The 17,712-nt window shown below is 43.3% G+C and overlaps 1 pseudogene; it reads right to left on the minus strand.

Moving 5' to 3' along the window:
- Positions 1-11,191: 11,191 nt before the first annotated feature.
- Positions 11,192-16,207, minus strand: LOC123155626 (disease resistance protein Pik-2-like; annotated as a pseudogene).
- Between the last annotated feature and the right edge of the window lie 1,505 nt (positions 16,208-17,712).

A 17,712-nucleotide genomic window follows, 5' to 3' on the forward strand; every position in this document is an offset into this window, starting at 1 on the left:
GCAATAATATTAAGTTTCCTCTCTATGTGTTGAAATTTTTGAAGCTATGCTTGTTTTACCTTCCTATGCTAGTTGATTATTGTTCCCATAAGTTGTTTGTTCACAAAATCCCTATGCATAGGAAGTGGGTTAGACTTAAATGTGCTAGTCATATTCTTCATGATGCTCCCGTTATGTTTCTATTCTTATCCTTTATGTGAGCATCATTGTCATCATCGTGCCTAGCTAGAAAGGCATTAAAGAAAAACGCTTGTTGGGAGACAACCCAATATTTATCCTTAATGTTTTTGTGTGTTCACATGATTATGCTACTGTAGTAATCATGTTTTATAGCTTTTGTTTCAATAAAGTGCCAAGTAGAACCTTTGGGAAGACTTGGGTGAAGTCTTTATGATCTTGCTGTAAAAAACAGAAACTTTAGCGCTCACGAGTTTAACTTCCATTTTTTACAGAAGAGTTATTTTAGGTTTATTCTTTTTGCAGATGATTTATAGACAAATTCCTGAGGTCCACCAATTTAGTTCATAATTTTTGGGGTTCAATAAGTATACGTTTGATACAGATTACTACAGACTGTTCTGTTTTTGACAGATTCTGTTTTCTATGTGTTGTTTGCTTATTTTGATGCATCTATGGATAGTATGTAAGGGTATGAACCATAGAGAAGTTATAATATAGTAGATATTACACCAATATGAATTTATAATTAATTACAGTACCTAAGTGGTGATTTATTTTCTTATACTAACGGAGCTTACGAGTTTTGTGTCGAGTTTTGTGTGGTTGAAGTTTTCAAGTTTTGGGTAAGGATTCGATGGACTATGGAATAAGGAGTGGCAAGAGCCTAAGCTTGCGGATTCCCAAGGCACACCAAGGTAATATTCAAGGACAACCAAACAACTAAGCTTGGGGATGCCCCGGAAGGCATCCCCTCTTTCGTCTTCGTTCATCGGTAACTTTACTTGGAGCTATATTTTTATTCGCCACATGATATGTGTTTTGCTTGGAGCGTCATTTTATTTTGTTAGTGTTTGCTTGATGTTATTTATATTAATGTTTTGCATCTATATTTTCAATAAAAATGTCAAGGATAGCCTTTAGCATGCTTATTTTGCAAGTATACATGTTGCTGTTTGAAAACAGAAAGTTTACCGCTGTTGCAAAAATTCCCTAGAAAATTCAGAGAGTGATATAATGTTGAATATTTTTTCATAATGAGCTCTGATAAATCTTATACAGCGTAGTATTTTTCTTATAATTTTTGGAGTTAGGGAAGTATGATGAATCTTGCATTCTTTACAGACTATACTGTTTTGGCAGATTGCTGTTATGTTTGCATTGTTTGCATATGCTTACTTGTTTAATTATTCTATTTGAGGATAGGAGTATTAAATATACAGAGACATTTAGTATTCAATGTTGAATAATAATGTTAGTGATTTGTTACAGTAGAAAATGATATGGTTTTGCATTGGTTTATACTAACCTATCTCATGAGTTCCTGTTGAGTTTGTTGTGGATGAAGCTTTTGATAAAAAGAGAAACCGTGATATAAAAGGAATTAAGGAGACACAAAATCTCAAGCTTGGGGATGCCCAAGGCACCCCAAGATAATATTTCAAGAAGTCTCAAGCATCGGGGATGCCCCGGTAGGCATCCCACCTTCCTTTTTCAACAACTATCGGTTAGTATCGGTTGAACCTAAGTTTTTGCTTCTTCACATGAGTTGTGCTATCCTTGCAATGTCATTTTGTTTTTCTTGTTGCTTGAATACAATACCAAGATCTGAAATTCTTAAATGAGAGAGAGTCTTCGCATAGTTGCATAATTATTTATCTACTCATTGATCTTCACTTATATCTTGTTGGAGTAGTTTGTCGTTTGCTCTAGTACTTCACTTATATGTTTTTAGAGCACGGGGGTGGTTTTATTTTGTAGAAATTAATGAACTCTCATGCCTCACTTATATTATTTCCAGAGTCTTAAACAACATGGTACTTTGAATGAAAACTATCATAGAAGTGAATTGGATGCTATGATCAACTTGATACTTGATAATTGTTTTGAGATAGGGAGCTAGAGATATTAAAGTCATGCTAGTTGGGTGATTATGAATTTAAAGAATGCTTGTGTTGAAGTTAGCAAGTCCCGTAGCATGCACGTATGGTTAAAGTTGTGTAACAAATTTGAAGCATGAAGTGTACCTGGCTTGTGCATCCTTATGAGTGGCGGTTGGGGACGAGCGATGGTCTTTTCCTACCAATCTATCCCCCTAGGAGCATGCGCATAGTGCTTGGTTTTTGATGACTTCTAAATTTTTGCAATAAGTATATGAGTTCTTTTGACTAATGTTGAGTCCATGGATTATACGCACTTTTACCTTTCCATCATTGCTAGCCTCTTCGGTACCGTGCATTGCCCTTTCTCACCTTGAGAGTTGGTGCAAACTTCGCCGGTGCATCCAAACCCCGTGATATGATACGCTCTATCACACATAAACCTCATTATATCTTCCTCAAAACAGCAACCACACCTACCTATGTATGGCATTTCCATAGCCATTCCGAGATATATTTCCATGCAACTTTCCACCGTTCCGTTCATCATCATCATGACATACATTACTTTTGTCATATTTCCATTGCATGATCATGTAGTTGACATCGTATTTGTGGCAAAGACACCATGCATAATTTTTATACATGTCACTCTTGATTCATTGCACCATCCCGGTACACCGCCGGAGGCATTCATATAGAGTCGTATGTTGTTATAGTTTTGAGTTGTAATTCTTGTGTTGTAATCAATAAGAGTGTGATGATCATCATTATTAGAGCAGTGCCCAGGAAAAAAAAGAAAGGCCAAAAGAAAAAAGAAAGGCCAAAGAAAAAAAGAAAACAAATAAACAGGGGCAATGTTACTATCTCTTTTTCCACACTTGTGCTTCAAAGTAGCACCTTGTTCTTCATGTAGTGAGTCTCATATATTGTGCTTCAAAGTAGCACCATGTTTTCATGTAAAGAGTCTCATAAGTTGTCACTTTCACATACCAGTGGGAATTTTTCATTATAGAACTTGGCTTGTATATTCCTACGATGGGCTTCCTCAAATGCCCTAGGTCTTCATGAGCAAGCAAGTTGGATGCACACCCACTAGTTTTCTTTTGTTGAGCTTTCATTCATTTATAGCTCTAGTGCATTCGTTGCATGGCAATCCCTACTCCTCATGTTGACATCAATTGATGGGCATCTCCATAGCCCGTTGATTATCCTCGTCAATGTGAGACTTTCTCCTTTTTGTCTTCTCCACACAATCCCCAATCATTATTCTATTCCACCCATAGTGCTATATCCATGGCTCACACTCATGTATTGTGTGAAGGTTGAAAAGGTTTGAGATTATTTAAGCACGAAACAATTGCTTGGCTTGTCATCGGGGGTATAGAAGTTGGGAACACCTTTATGTGACGAAAATGAAGCATAGCCTAACTATATGATTTTGTAGGGATGAACTTTATTTAGCCATGTTATTTTGAGAAGACATGATTGCTTTTGTTACTATGCTTGAAGTATTACTATTTCTTTTGTCAATATGAACTTTTATTTTGAATCACTTGGATCTGAACATTCATGCCACAATAAAGAGAAATTACATTGAGAATTATGCTAGGTAGCATTCCACATCAAAATTCTGTTTTTATCATTTACCTACTCGAGGACGAGCAGGAATTAAGCTTGGGGATGCTTGATACGTCTCCAACGTATCTATAATTTTTGATTGTTCCATGCTATTATATTATCTGTTTTGAATGATTATGGGCTTTATTATACACTTTTATATTACTTTTGGGACTAACCTATTAACCAGAGGCCCAACCCATATTGTTGTTTATTGCTTGTTTCAGTATTTCGAAGAAAAACAATATCAAACGGAGTCCAAACGGAATGAAACCTTCGGAAGCATTATTTTTGGGAAGAATATCATCCTGGAGACTTGGAGTTTACGTCATAAGATCCTCGAGGCGGCCAGGAGATAGGGGGGCGCCCCCCCTACTGGGCACGCCCCCTGTCTCGTGGGCCCGTCGAGCACTTCCCGACCAACTTCTTTTGCCTATATATTCCCTCGTACCCTAAAAACATCGAAAATTAAGATAGATTGGGAGTTCCGCTGCCGCAAGCCTCTGTAGCCACCAAAAACCTCTCGGGAGCCCTTCCTGGCACCCTGCCGGAGGGCGGATCCTTCACCGGTGGCCATCTTCATCATCCCGGTGCTATCCATGACGAGGAGGGAGTAGTTCACCCTCGAGGCTGAGGGTATGTACCAGTAGCTATGTGTTTGATCTCTCTCTCTCTCTCGTGTTCTCTCTCGTGTTCCCTTTATGGCACGATCTTGATGTATCCTGACCTTTGCTATTGTAGTTGGATCTTATGATGTTTCTCCCCCTCTACTCTCTTGTGATGAATTGAGTTTTCCCTTTGAAGTTATCTTACTAGATTGAGTCTTTTATGAGAACACTTGATGTATGTTTTGGTGACCAACTTGCGGGTTCCGCCCATGAACCTATGCATAGGGGTTGGCACACGTTCTTGACTCTCCGGTAGAAACTTTGGGGCACTCTTTGTAGTACTGTGTGTTGGTTGAATAGATGAATCTGAGATTGTGTGATGCATATCGTATAATCATGCCCACATATACTTGAGGTGACAATGGAGTATCTAGGTGACATTAGGGTTTTGGTTGATTTGTGTCGTAAGGTGTTATTCTAGTACGAACTCTTGAGTAGATTGATCCGAAAGAATAACTTTGAGGTGGTTTCGTACCCTACCATAATCTCTTCGTTTGTTCTCCGCTATTAGTGTCTTTGGAGTGACTCTTTGTTGCATGTTGATGGATTGCTATATGATCTATCTATGTTTTATTGTTGAGATAATTTGCACTAGTGAAAGTATGAACCTTAGGCCTTGTTTCCTACCATTGCAATACCGTTTACGCTCACTTTTATCCTGGGTTTTAAATAGCACGCTATTTCGCCGTTATAACGCAGTTATAGCATATTTGGAAGGGAGACGTTACGTTTTGGCAAAATTGGACGCTACGGCGCTAATCGCGTAATTAGCGCGCTACACACGCTATAACGTTGTAACGTTGTAACGTTACAACGTGCAGACCATGCAAAACTAAAATAAGCACAGCCCAACAGGCCCAGCAGGCCAAAACCAACCCTTTTATCAGATTCTCCCACGAGACCTAACCAGCAGGCCCAGGTGGCTGCCTCGGTGGCTGTTGATGTTGACTCTTAAAACTATGGCTGTTGATGTTTGAGACTTACTATTTTTATGTGCTGAATTTGGCCCTTATGCATATATTGCTTGCTCCTATGAAAAAATTAGTTGCTTAAATACTTTATTTCTAGATATATTTGATTTTTTTGCAAACGCTATTTTGAAATATAGCACGCTATTAGCGCGCTATAACTTGTGTAGCATTTAGAGAAGGGTCTCGCTATATTTTGTAGCGCGCTATTTAAAATATTGCTTTTATCGCTTGCTACCTTGCTGTTTTTATAATTTCAGATTACAAATACCTTAATCTACCATCCATATTGCACTTGTATCACCATCTCTTCGCCGAACTAGTGCACCTATACAATTTACCATTGTATTTGGTGTGTTGGGAACACAAGAGACTCTTTGTTATTTGGTTGCAGGGTTGTTTGGGAGAGACCATCTTCATCCTACGCCTCTTACGGATTGATAAACCTTAGGTCATCCACTTGAGGGAAATTTGCTACTGTCCTACAAACCTGTGCACTTGCAGGCCCAACAACGTCTACAAGAAGAAGGTTGTGTAGTAGACAACATCAACGTAGCCGAAAACGCCTGCGCCTCTGAGCTGCGGCGTGACTTGCGTGCGCCAGAGGATGTAATTGGTGCGGGATAGCTTCTCTGTAACCTGGCCGCTGAGACCAAGCTGGGAAGCACCGGAGGAGGACGCCATGATAGCACTGGTGAGGATTTGATCTAGACAACATGGAAGAGAATGGCTCTGATTATCATGTGCGGAGGCAAAAGCGTCGTGCCTCTTCTGGAGGGACACCGTACGTGTTTATAGAGCAGGGGCGCACCTCCCTGATAGAGCATACAAGTTCGTTACAGGAGATTACAGGAGATTACAACTTGGAGAGGAAGTTAGGTAGAGATAGAGATAGAGTTTACATGAGATAAGATATCTTCTACCTAACATCTAAACCTCCTAACAAACATATCACGCAGCCTCCTGTATCACGCAGCTCCTGTACGTTATGGATGTTTAACAACGATTTCATCTGAGCATCAGGCACATTGGACAACTAATATTCTTCTGATGTATGTACAATTTCTGCCAATCTTTTCCTAATAATAAAGCACGGATTAAGGCTGTCGGGTTCACTGTCGCGCCCTTTTTGCAAATAGACCCTCTTATTTTCTAGAAATTGCACCCGCAGTCCCCTCATAAGTCAGACCCGAACCGGTAGAGGAGAGAAAAGAAGAAAAAGCCCAGCTCCCCGCATGACCCTGCCTCCTGGATCTCCACCTCCATCCCGCCGCCACCTCCCGCCCCTCGCCGCCCGCCCCCACACCGCCTCGACCGGGACGACGCCCCTCCCCAAACGATGGCGATGATGGAGGGCGCCGCCCAGCACCTGGCCGACAGATTCACCGGCTCCCCGCTCCTCGGGGCCAGCCCCTCCCCCGTGCCGGGTTGAGCATCAGCTTGGAGGCCCACACACGAGCACAGGTTCACTCGATCCGTCCGGGTAGGGCGCCGTAGGCGGTCTTCTTCTCCGGCCATCAGTCGTCGGCGACCGTTCTTCCTGCTCCCGTGCCTCTGATTTGGATCGAGGTCGCGGTGGTAGTGGTTCGGCGGCGGCTGGGGAGGAGGCGGTGGCGGCGGTGGGAGCAGCAGCGGCGGGTGGTGGGAGCAGCAGCGGCGGGTGGTGGGAGCAGCGACGGTGGGTGGTGGGGTCGTGCCAAAATTCAGAGGCAAGGACTCATCAGGAACACACTGGGCGTATCAATCCATCCTTGTCTGAAGCCAACTGGATCCAGCATCGCTGTCGCTGTCCTTGCTGCCTTCTAGCAGTCCCCGGCTTCGACTTCTTGGTTGGCCTTCTTGCAGGCGTCGATCCAGTCGTGGTAGACATCAACGGGCTCGGTGAGGTAGTGCGCCCTGGTGTGGTAGACCTCCTGGCATACGTAGCAGACGGGAAAAATATCTGGTACTCCCATCCTTAGAGTACTCCCGGTGCTCCAACTTCAAAAACAAATCTGAAATGTTTCAAAAAATTTCAAAAAAATGGGGATGTTCGCAAGTAATGTGACCACAACCCCTAGAAATTTCAGGTCCAAACTCAATATGTACATTGAGAAACAAAAATGTGAAATCCAGACGTGAATAGTGTCAATGTTGATTTTGTCTTTTTCTTACACTATTTATGCCAAATTTCACATTTTTGTTTCTTGATGTACATTTCGAGTTTGGACCTGAAATTTTTAGGGGTTGTAGTTACATTCCTCGCGAACATTCACCTTTTTTCCAGAATGTTTTTATAGATTTGAAGCACTGGGAGTACCTCAAGGATGGGAGTACCTGATACTTTCCCCGTAGCAGACCACATGAATCCTCAAGGTAGATATTAAGATTTATTAGTGTATCTTCTTGATTACCTCATTTCATGGATTCACTAACATATGCTCCCTCCATCCGGAAATACTTTTCATCAAAATGGATAAAAGAAGATGTATCTAGATGTATTTTAGTTCTAGATACATCTCTCTTTATCCATTTTGATGACAAGTGTTTTGGGACGGAGGGAGTAGTTTTGGAATTGTTTCAAACACTTCAAGTTGTATGTTCTTTTTGAACTGCACTACAACATGATAGACTCACGAGGATGCATGTGTGGTATGACGCCTGCATCCTCTAGAACCAAGAGCCGGAAGCTCCTTCTCTCGTCAAGTGTCATACAACGTCTTTGCTTTGTAAGAGCATCTCTATAAGATCATGTAAAATCCTGTGCCGCAAAATCGTTTTTGGGTATGTACCATAAAAGAGTTTATGGTTGTACAAAATAGAATGTTCATAGAATAGATACCCGAGACCCTCCATGGACCCCACCAATCACCCCTTTTCCCCTCTTTTCCATACGCTTAAGCCTCATTTTCTACATAGAGATGCTACGAGGTTTGGCTCTTTTTCTAATTTTTTTACAGTTTGGCTCTTTTAAGGCATCTGCTGGAGATGCTCTAAGATTTCACTGCCGCTCTCTCTGTGGCGGCGACTCCCATCCGATAATGATGGGCCGCCTGCTATCGCTACACGCCGGCTGCGTTGCGAAAAGGCTTCTCTTCGAACACAATGCGCACATCCCCGCGGCTTTGGAAGCACCGAAATGACTTCATATTCAACAGCTAGCAGCCTCCAATCTCTCATCTTGTTCAGACCATCCAGGCTGGTTGATGACTTTGTTAATTCAAAGCCAGGCTAGGATCGAGCTCTTCTCAGGCTCGGCCGGTGCCTTTTCTCTAAAAAAAAGCATCAGAGTATATGTACGTGCACAAAATATGATGTGATGTAGGGCTACCTCCTAAACAATTATTACCCTATGAAGGGAGTATTGCGTATCAACTCCTAACCTTTGAATGCACCGAATGCACCACATTTTATTTGCTTCTAAAGAAGACTAGGTCATAATGTTCCATTTTTCACCTATTACTCTCGTATGATTTGGACGCGACTTCACAGAGGACGCCCCTTTAGTCACCATGGATAGTATGATGTTACCAAAGATCTCTATCTCCCTTAGCTTTAGTAGTTCTCCAAGACCAGAGATCCTGTACTCAGGATCCCGCAGGAATGACAATGTAAGCCTCTCCAGCCATGGCAGTGAACCATCCTGGAAGCACACCTTATCAGTGGTCTCCAGGTTGTCAAGAACCAATAGTTTGACTTTCAGGAATGACAATACAAGGCAGTCATCGGCATTTGATTTGTGATACAGTTTGAGGCAGAGTAGACTTGGTAGGTTCCCAAGAACATCTATGGCGTCGACTCGGAGCATGTTGTTTCAAAGAGTAAACATCGAGACATCTCTAAGTGATGCTATCGACCGAGGCAAGCACTCCATCTTGCCCATCAGGCCAAATCTAGTGAGTGTTCACCAAGAAAGGAGGTGACTCCACCAAAGATACCATTTCCTCCGACGAGATGCTCCCATCTCCATCAAATATTTGAATAGAAAGCGAGCGTGCATAGCCCGACAAATTTCTTAATGATTCCATACAAGATTTCTAGTTTACCTCTACCCCATGGAAGAGAACATTCAACTTCTTTAGATTTCTTAAGGAACTTATCTATCGGAACACTGATGGGTCCTTTTTATCTCTATACAACATACTGAAGATCATGCCGAAGCAATCAATAACCTACAACAATGAAACATCAAAACCAACCCTGTCGTTGACCACACTTAATCTTGGACTGCGAGAAAAGTCCTCCAAAACCTCCGCCTCCATGTAGGAAATGTGTCATGTTTGGTGTCTAATTAAAGAGATGGATTGTGGGATTTCACCCTAGACAAAAATTCCAGGCAATTGCAGGATAATGCCTTAAACAAAGGAAGGACAAGTAAGACCGTCATTACCAGGTATAAGTATAGGATGGTAGAACTACACTATTCATCCCATACTCAAGACTCGTTAGTTGAAGATCACCACCAAAATCAAAATCATCCCTCCCCGGTTGCCTAAGAAGAAGTCCAACGCCCCGATAGCCCACTATGGGCATGGGTGCACCATAGACCCAAAATCTATAATCTTCGATCATAAGCATTGTTTGTGCATGATCTTACATGGGCATCGCGATGCAAGGAAAAACCGTGTCCGTCCAATACATGCAGCCAAGCAAAGCCTATAGTCACCAACCACCACCAATGAGGATGCCCCATTTCCGGTCGCCCAACACCAATCTCGACAGATATCTTGGTTCCTTGAGTCACTGAGTGTGAACTCATTTCCGAGCCGACCCAGATTGTCATGTGAGGCACTGTGAGACATGATTAAACCCATGCATCAAACATTGTATAATCTCTAGATCTACGATCAAAGTCACCTTTGCATCGGTGTTGAGCACTCCAACGCTTTCCGTCGATGTGGGCAAAACAACACACCTACAAGGCTGCAACCAATCTGATCAACAACATGGCTCAGTCACCTGACCGCACTAGGACTAGTGGCTATTGCCGAACCGAGAAGGACAGGCATGCCATGCGGAGACTCGGTTCTAAAAATGAACTCGAGAAAACACAGAAATCGAATGCGAGAGATGCACCCACACTATCCAAAGCCTAACTGCCACACCAGCGGTCCGGCCCAGAGATTCATTGATCTACAAGATCCAGCTCGTCCCGAGGCCCCAACACCACCACTCCAACAGGTGAAGAAGGAGGTCTCCCACCAGAGACATCTGCCACATGGTATTTGCCCACCAGCAACCACTGCCGGTAGGCAAGGGAGAGGCAGAGCAGCTAAGGGCATTGGGCTCCGCCCCTATCGCGTGCCTAGAGCGACCGTGACATGAGAGAAGTTCTAGATTTTCCCTATCACAGTGTTGCATAGACTATGTAAACTCTCTTGTCAGCCTTGGAAGCCAAAGAGTAGTTTACTGCTGCGACACAGTGTTGTAAACTATATTTGCGACATATTAAGCATTATATTCCTGACGTCTCCTACTCTCAAACTAGTCTCCCTTAGTTTTTTTGCATTGATTTTGCTAAAGGTTGGTATGAAGGGCAGGTGCCGAAATTCCGTGACTTATGAAGACTCATGAAGTAGGGATATAATGCACTTCACTGGTGGTCACATTTATATGGATGATTAGCTACACATGACACGGTTGCTAGAGACATTTATATCGAGGAATTTCTGCACATAATTTCTTCATAAACACGGAAGTCTCAAAGCCTAGAAGATCTTATTATCAAATAAGTAGGATCCTTGCTCACAGAGCTTTCTTCAGGGTAAAATTGGTTAGAATTTATAGGGCACGCTAGGTCATGAGAAGTGTTATTGCCTCAAAGACAAGGCGACAACTTTTACCACTTGGTTGGTATTGTATCATTTGAATTCTATGTAGGTGAAATATAATGTTTTTCTTGAACCATCAAATAAAGAAGAAAAAGGGGGAGAACCCCATACAAATTCAGAGTACACACAACCTCCAGTATCGAACAACACACACACACACACACAAAGAAAACAACACCCTCAAAGAGCTACTCACAGCTCAGGCAAAAGAACATCTTCAGAGAGCGAACGACCTTCAGACACAATCACACAAACAAACACCCCTCCACAAGACAGCATCCTGAAAGATGCCCCCCACCATCCTGAAAGAAGCTCAGGCAAAAAAGTAGCTGTTCTGCTGCTGGGTTGTGTAGTCAAACAGGTTAGTGTGAACGTCAAGGCGCGTGATCGCTGTCGATCTAAGCTATCGACAAAATTGCTAAAATAGTGGTGTGAGTGACTAAAAAATGGTTCCTAGTCAAAACTCAGAACATAGAATCACAACCATGTTAGATAAAACTGTAGGAAGTATGGTCAGGAGCTACAGATGAAACGAACAAGAGTGCACCGCACTACAGCCCACTCCACGTCATACAATAGATAATCATTATACAAAAACTCACACTAGTTTTTTTTTCTTTTAATACACAAAGATTTGACAAAGTAATCATAATGTGCAGACGAAACTGGCAACACTATGACTCGCTTAAAATCAGAAGAGTATATGTACATGCACAAAAATATGCTGCGCTGCGGGCTACCTCCTACCGAATTATTACCCTGTGAATTAAAAAGAGTCTTGATTTAGCACCACCATGCAACCTTTCAATGCGATAACAAGATAGACCACACTTTATTTGCTTACCTAAGAATACTCAGTCACAATATTCCATTTGTCACCTATTACTCTTGGATGATTTGGATGTGTCTTCACGGACGATGTCACTTTAGTCACCAGGGATAGTATGATGTTACCAAAGAACTCTATCTCCCTCAGCTTCAGAAGATTATCAAGACCAGAGATCCCATACTTGGGCTCCCTCAGGAATGACAACGTAAGCCTCTCAAGACATGGCACCGAACCATCCTCGAAGCACACCTTGTCAATGTTCTCTAGGTTGTCAATAACCAACAGCTTGACTTTCAAAAATTTACCGCGTGGGAATATGAGGCAGTCATCGGCATATGATTTGTGATACAGCTTGAGGCAGAGCAGACTTGGCAAGTCTCCAAGGACATCTATGGCGTCGGCCCGCAGCCCGTTCTTGCGAAGAGTAAACGTCGAGACGTTTCTAAGTGATGCCACCCATCGAGGTAAGCGCTCCAGCTTGCCCGTCAGGCCAAAGCTGGTGACCAAGAGAGGAGGTGACTCCACCGAAGATAACATTTCCTCCGATGAGATGCTTCCATCTCCATCAAATATTTTGATGGAAAGCGAGCGCACAGAGCCCGACAAATTGCTTAATGATTCCACACAAGGTTTCCAGTTCACCTCTACCTCATGGAAGAGAATGTTCAACTTCTTTAGATTTCTTAACTTGCTTATCTCCTGGAACACGGATGGGTCCCTTTTTATCTCTATATGGCATAATGATTGAAGGGATGTCATGTTCATGAGAACCCCAGGTGTCATTTCTAGGCCACAGAATCCTTTGAAGAACTTCACACTACCTGTCCTAGTAAGATGTGTCTTATGCCCAACTAGCAAATGCTTCAGATGTGCCAGGCTCTTGGCACTACCTGGTAGCTTCTTAATAAGTGTTTCTCTGATATCTAGTGTCTCCAAGTAATTTAGATGGCCTATGAATCTCGGCAATTTGGAAATATTGGTATTTCTGAGGCTTAGATAATTCAGCTGGAAAAAACAACAGATGCAGTCTAGATCCTTGTTACTCAAGCAGCTGCTGCCTTGCATATCCAACACTCTTAACAACCTCAAATGTGCGAAGAAGAATGGGATTTCCTCCATGGAAGGTGACATTCTAAACGTGCGAACATGAGCTACACTAGCGTTTGTTCTCTGCACTGAGTGCCTGCTGCTCTGGAATGAGAGGCGGCGTATTTTGTCATGGGAATCCAGTGTGGTTCCATTTTCACAGAAGTATGATGCGAAGTTCTCCTCAAGTGACTTGGACATGATGACCTCAACCATTATATCATGAACTCGACAACTTCTCACCTTGCCACTCCAATCAATTTTCACAGGATGCACCATGCTTCTGGCTACGAACTCGTCAAAGTATCTTTCAGCAACCTCCTCCATACTAAGTCCATGTTTTGGGGTGATAAATCCTTCGGCTATCCACATTCTCAGCAAAGGTCCCCTCTTGATCACATAATTTTGAAGAAATATACTTAGATACAAGAAGCAAGCCTTCAGATGGTATGGCAGATCATTGTAACTCAAAGATAAGACTTGCTTTGTCCCTTCAAGTGTAGGATTTAATTCAAGTTCAGAGCCCAAGTTATCAGAAACCTTCTGCCACTCTTGTTTGGTTCTGTTTGGTTTGCTAGCGAGAAGGCTACCAATGCTGACTATTGCTAATGGTAAGCCTCCACATTTCTTGAGTATGGCATTTGAAACTTCCTCCAACTCATTGTTGGGCAATCCATCTACTAAGCCAAAGATCCTCTTGAAGAATAGCTCGCGTGATGCAATCTCAGATAGGCGTTGGATTTTGTAAATCCGATCTTGGGAATGACAACAACATGTATTAGCGACATCCCCGTTCCTAGTGGTTACTATAATCCTGCTTCCTTTTTTCATTGTCAGGAAACACACATCTGATGTTCTCCCATGCCGACGAAGTCCATATGTCATCGAGAATCACGATGTACCTACAATATAAAGTTGACAATATTCAGGTCATAGGATAATATTCCAGAATCAAAACATCTATTATTCAGGAGATGGAGCACCAGGGATGAAGTACAGTTAATTGGAATATAATTGTGAACTGGAGCTACTTAACGCAAATAAACAAACACCACATATAAAAGAGATACAAGAACGATCTCCGCAATTTGAACACCAAATAAAGAGAGGTCTTTGGGTGGTTTTAGAGTTTAGTGATGAAAACTACACTCCAAGTAGGGATAAAAGTACTCTTTTTCCCTACATTATATTAGTAAGGTGGTATAGACAGTGGCGAATCTAGCAGGACATTGGAGCTTAGGCCTAAAACACAAAGTTCCTAAGTCTAATTAGCAAATGCATTGCAACTGTTGCATGTAAACCATCAGAATATACTTGTCAAGTGGTATGTTTAGCTTAAATAGGATTTTGAAGGGTAGGCTTATTAAGCCTATTGAAGCCTCCCTAGTGGAAATCGCCACTAGGTATAGGCATGCCAAAAGTTTAGCGACATTGTACCATCACCCAAAAAATTTGCTAGAGCTAGTTTTGGACGCCAACTAAACATACTCACGAGTCACGTCCAAGGAGCTGAGCCTCGGCCATCGTACCATGAATTCACTCAATAGGGAAAAGAAAAATACACTTTCTTTTAACTCAATGAACATGTATTACTTACTTAAAATGATAATAGCCATGTTCTTGAGGATAATAAGAATGTTGATGAATAACAAAAAGAAAAACAGTGTTAATTTTTTGATAAACAAACAAATATTGATTCATGACGACAAAAGCCTTTTGTATGCAACAATAAATAGGTAAATTACAATTAAGATATATCTCTATAAAATTATAGCACCACCCTAGTACAAATTAGGAACGCTTAGTCATACCTTGTTACTGTGCATGGCAATTATAATAGGCAAAATTTCGTCAGAAAAGCTAAATAACCAATCCATCTCCTGACCTAAGAACTAACATACCAATATCTGGCGAAGGTTTCTTAGGAGTGTTTCCCCAACGAACATTCAAGTTACCATGCAATTTCAAGCAAAGTAGGACTTGCCATGACCGAAAGGGAAAGTTGACATGCAGCAAAAAAAATGTCAGCTACTCCCTCCGTCCAAAATAAATGTCTTAACTTTATTAAAATTGAGACGCTTATATTTTAAAACAGAGGGTGTTTACTTTAATATAAAAGATCTGGATCCAACGGCTGTTGGGGCGTTTGTTGGAACCTCCCTCCAACGAACGTTCCCGGTTAACATTTCGCGAAAACTATTCTGGGTCAACTGAGCGTCACTAAATCCGTGAAAACAATTGATGCGGTAGGTGGACTATACCTTTTGTCTTGCAGGTAGCGCCTGAGCTTGCTGGCCAGCAGCGCCGTTTCCCAGTTCTCCATCCCGTGCAAGCTTACATCCATGGTATCGTCGCCGGCAGCCAAGCGGGGCCGCTGGGTCAGTTCCCTGAGCATGTGCAGGAACAGCGCCCTGACGTTTAGCGTCTGCGAGACGATGAGCAACGGGGAGCACTGGAAGTCGGCGCCCTTCACTCGCGGGCTCCCGCACACCATCCTCGCCAGCGTGGTCTTGCCGAGCCCACCGAACCCGACGACGGCGAGCACCCGGAGCCTCGCGTCGTCCTCCATCAGCCAGCCGACGAGCTCGTCCCTTGGCCCGTCGATGCCCACCAGCTGCGCCTCCTCGGTGAAGAGGGCGGGCAGCCGCGGGTCCAGGCGGCCGGAGACGCCGGAGCCAGACGCGTGGCTGCTGGCACGCCCGAGCGCCGTCTTTGGCGGTAGCACCCCGTACCTGGAACGCCGCTCGCCGGCGTCCCTGGCGCGAGTCTTCAGTTCTTGGAGCTGGGCCGCCATGCGCCGGTGACGGCGACCACCGCCTGATCCTAGCGTGGCGAGCAGACGCACGAAGCGTCGGAGGGACGCCATGACGGCGCCGCCGTCTTTGTCGAAAGGCTGCTGGCCGCGGACGTAGTCGTCGATGCAGTCCTCGGCGTCGTAGGCGATCTCCCTCACCTGCTTCACCCAGACCCGGACCTGGTCGTCGTGGCCGTCGGACGACTCGGCCAGGCTGCGGAGGAAGGCCGTCATGCTCTCGAGCTCGTCCTTGATGTACTGGACCTCGCCGTGGAGGCGCTGCACCGGCCAGCTCTCCTGCGCGAGGAGACCGCCGAGCTTGCACAGGAGGCCGCGCACGGCGCCCTCGGTCAAGCTGATGATGGCGCCCTCCATTTTCCAAACTGCAGCTTCTACCTTCACGCCACTATATTTATAGCGCATATCGCACTTGCTGTTTCTTCGAGGAAAGTAGCACTTGTTTTCAAGGCAACGTAATCACGCTCGGAAAAAATGTGCAACGTAACCAATCATGTGTTTGTCAAAAACCAAAGCATGACCGTAATTTGTTTTTACATTGCTGGAAACTTCTCAGTGCGTCAGGATATCGCTATCACTATTCACTAGTCGTCCTTATAGGATGTGCTAAAGAACAATTTGTTTAAAGAGTGGAAATTTCATATTTGATCTCCTGAAAGGCCTATGAAATAATGGAATTGACTAATTGTCGTATCCTGATGATGCTTCGAGCTTAAGTCTAGTGATAATTATAGAAATATTCAGTCAGGACAATGACGTAGCTACTCGTCTTCAGGATGTACCTAACGGAATCACTTATAGTATACGCGTAAACTGCCTACTACCATAGGTGCATGGCACGGGAATCCTTCATGGAAGAAGTAGATAACGTCCAAACGTGTGGTAGCAGGACCTTCGGACTGAACATTCGGTACAAGGGATTGATCCCCCCGACCGATTTCGTCCGGCAGGGGGAAGAAACCCACCACGCAAACGCCAGCCAAGATGACGCCCTACAAAAACCAAAAAAGGGTAAAGAAAAGCCCAGTAATAACGAAACAAATGAAAAGGCGTAGATTTTGTTTTTCTTCCTGTGCAAATAGAAGCCAGTTTTTGCTCTACTACGAAAAAATGCCATCAACTTTAGAGGCAGAAAAAAAACATGAAAAATTACAAAAGAAATGCCATTCAAGTTTCAGCAAAAGTATTTGATTCCTTAAAATAAAAAGCATGGCAAAGTTACCACAGCGAGAAATTCAAAATTGCCATGGCAAAAAAGTATGTTTGAAAAATGACCATGGACTAAACAGTTCTACATATGAAAACCCATAGACTAAAAATATATGTCATGACCATACACTATTAAAACCATGATGTATTCGGCTATATTTGACATGGGCCATGGCAAATTTGTTGGAAATATACTATATATGATCTATAGCCTAAAGAATGTATAGACTATAATTTCATGGATCCATAGACTAAAAAATGCCATGATCCATACACTAAACTTTCAATGATGTATAGATCACTATATTTGCCAAGGTCCCTACGCAAAAGGAAAATGGCCATGTTGCATAAAAGGGAGAAAATTTGGCCATGTTGCTGATGGGGAACGTTGCAGAAAATTAAATTTTTTCCTACGGTTTCACCAAGATCCATCTATGAGTTCATCTAAGCAACGAGTCAAGGGAGAGAGTTTGCATCTACATACCACTTGTAGATCGCGTGCGGAAGCTTGCAAGGTGATGACGTAGTCGTACTCGACGTGATTCGAATCACCGATGACCAAGCGCTGAACGGACAGCGCCTCCGCGTTCAACACACGTACGGGACGGGAGACGTCTCCTCCTTCTTGATCCAGCAAGGGGGAAGGAGAGGTT

This window comes from Triticum aestivum, chromosome 7B (genome assembly GCF_018294505.1).
Source record: "Triticum aestivum cultivar Chinese Spring chromosome 7B, IWGSC CS RefSeq v2.1, whole genome shotgun sequence".
Lineage (NCBI taxonomy): Eukaryota > Viridiplantae > Streptophyta > Magnoliopsida > Poales > Poaceae > Triticum > Triticum aestivum.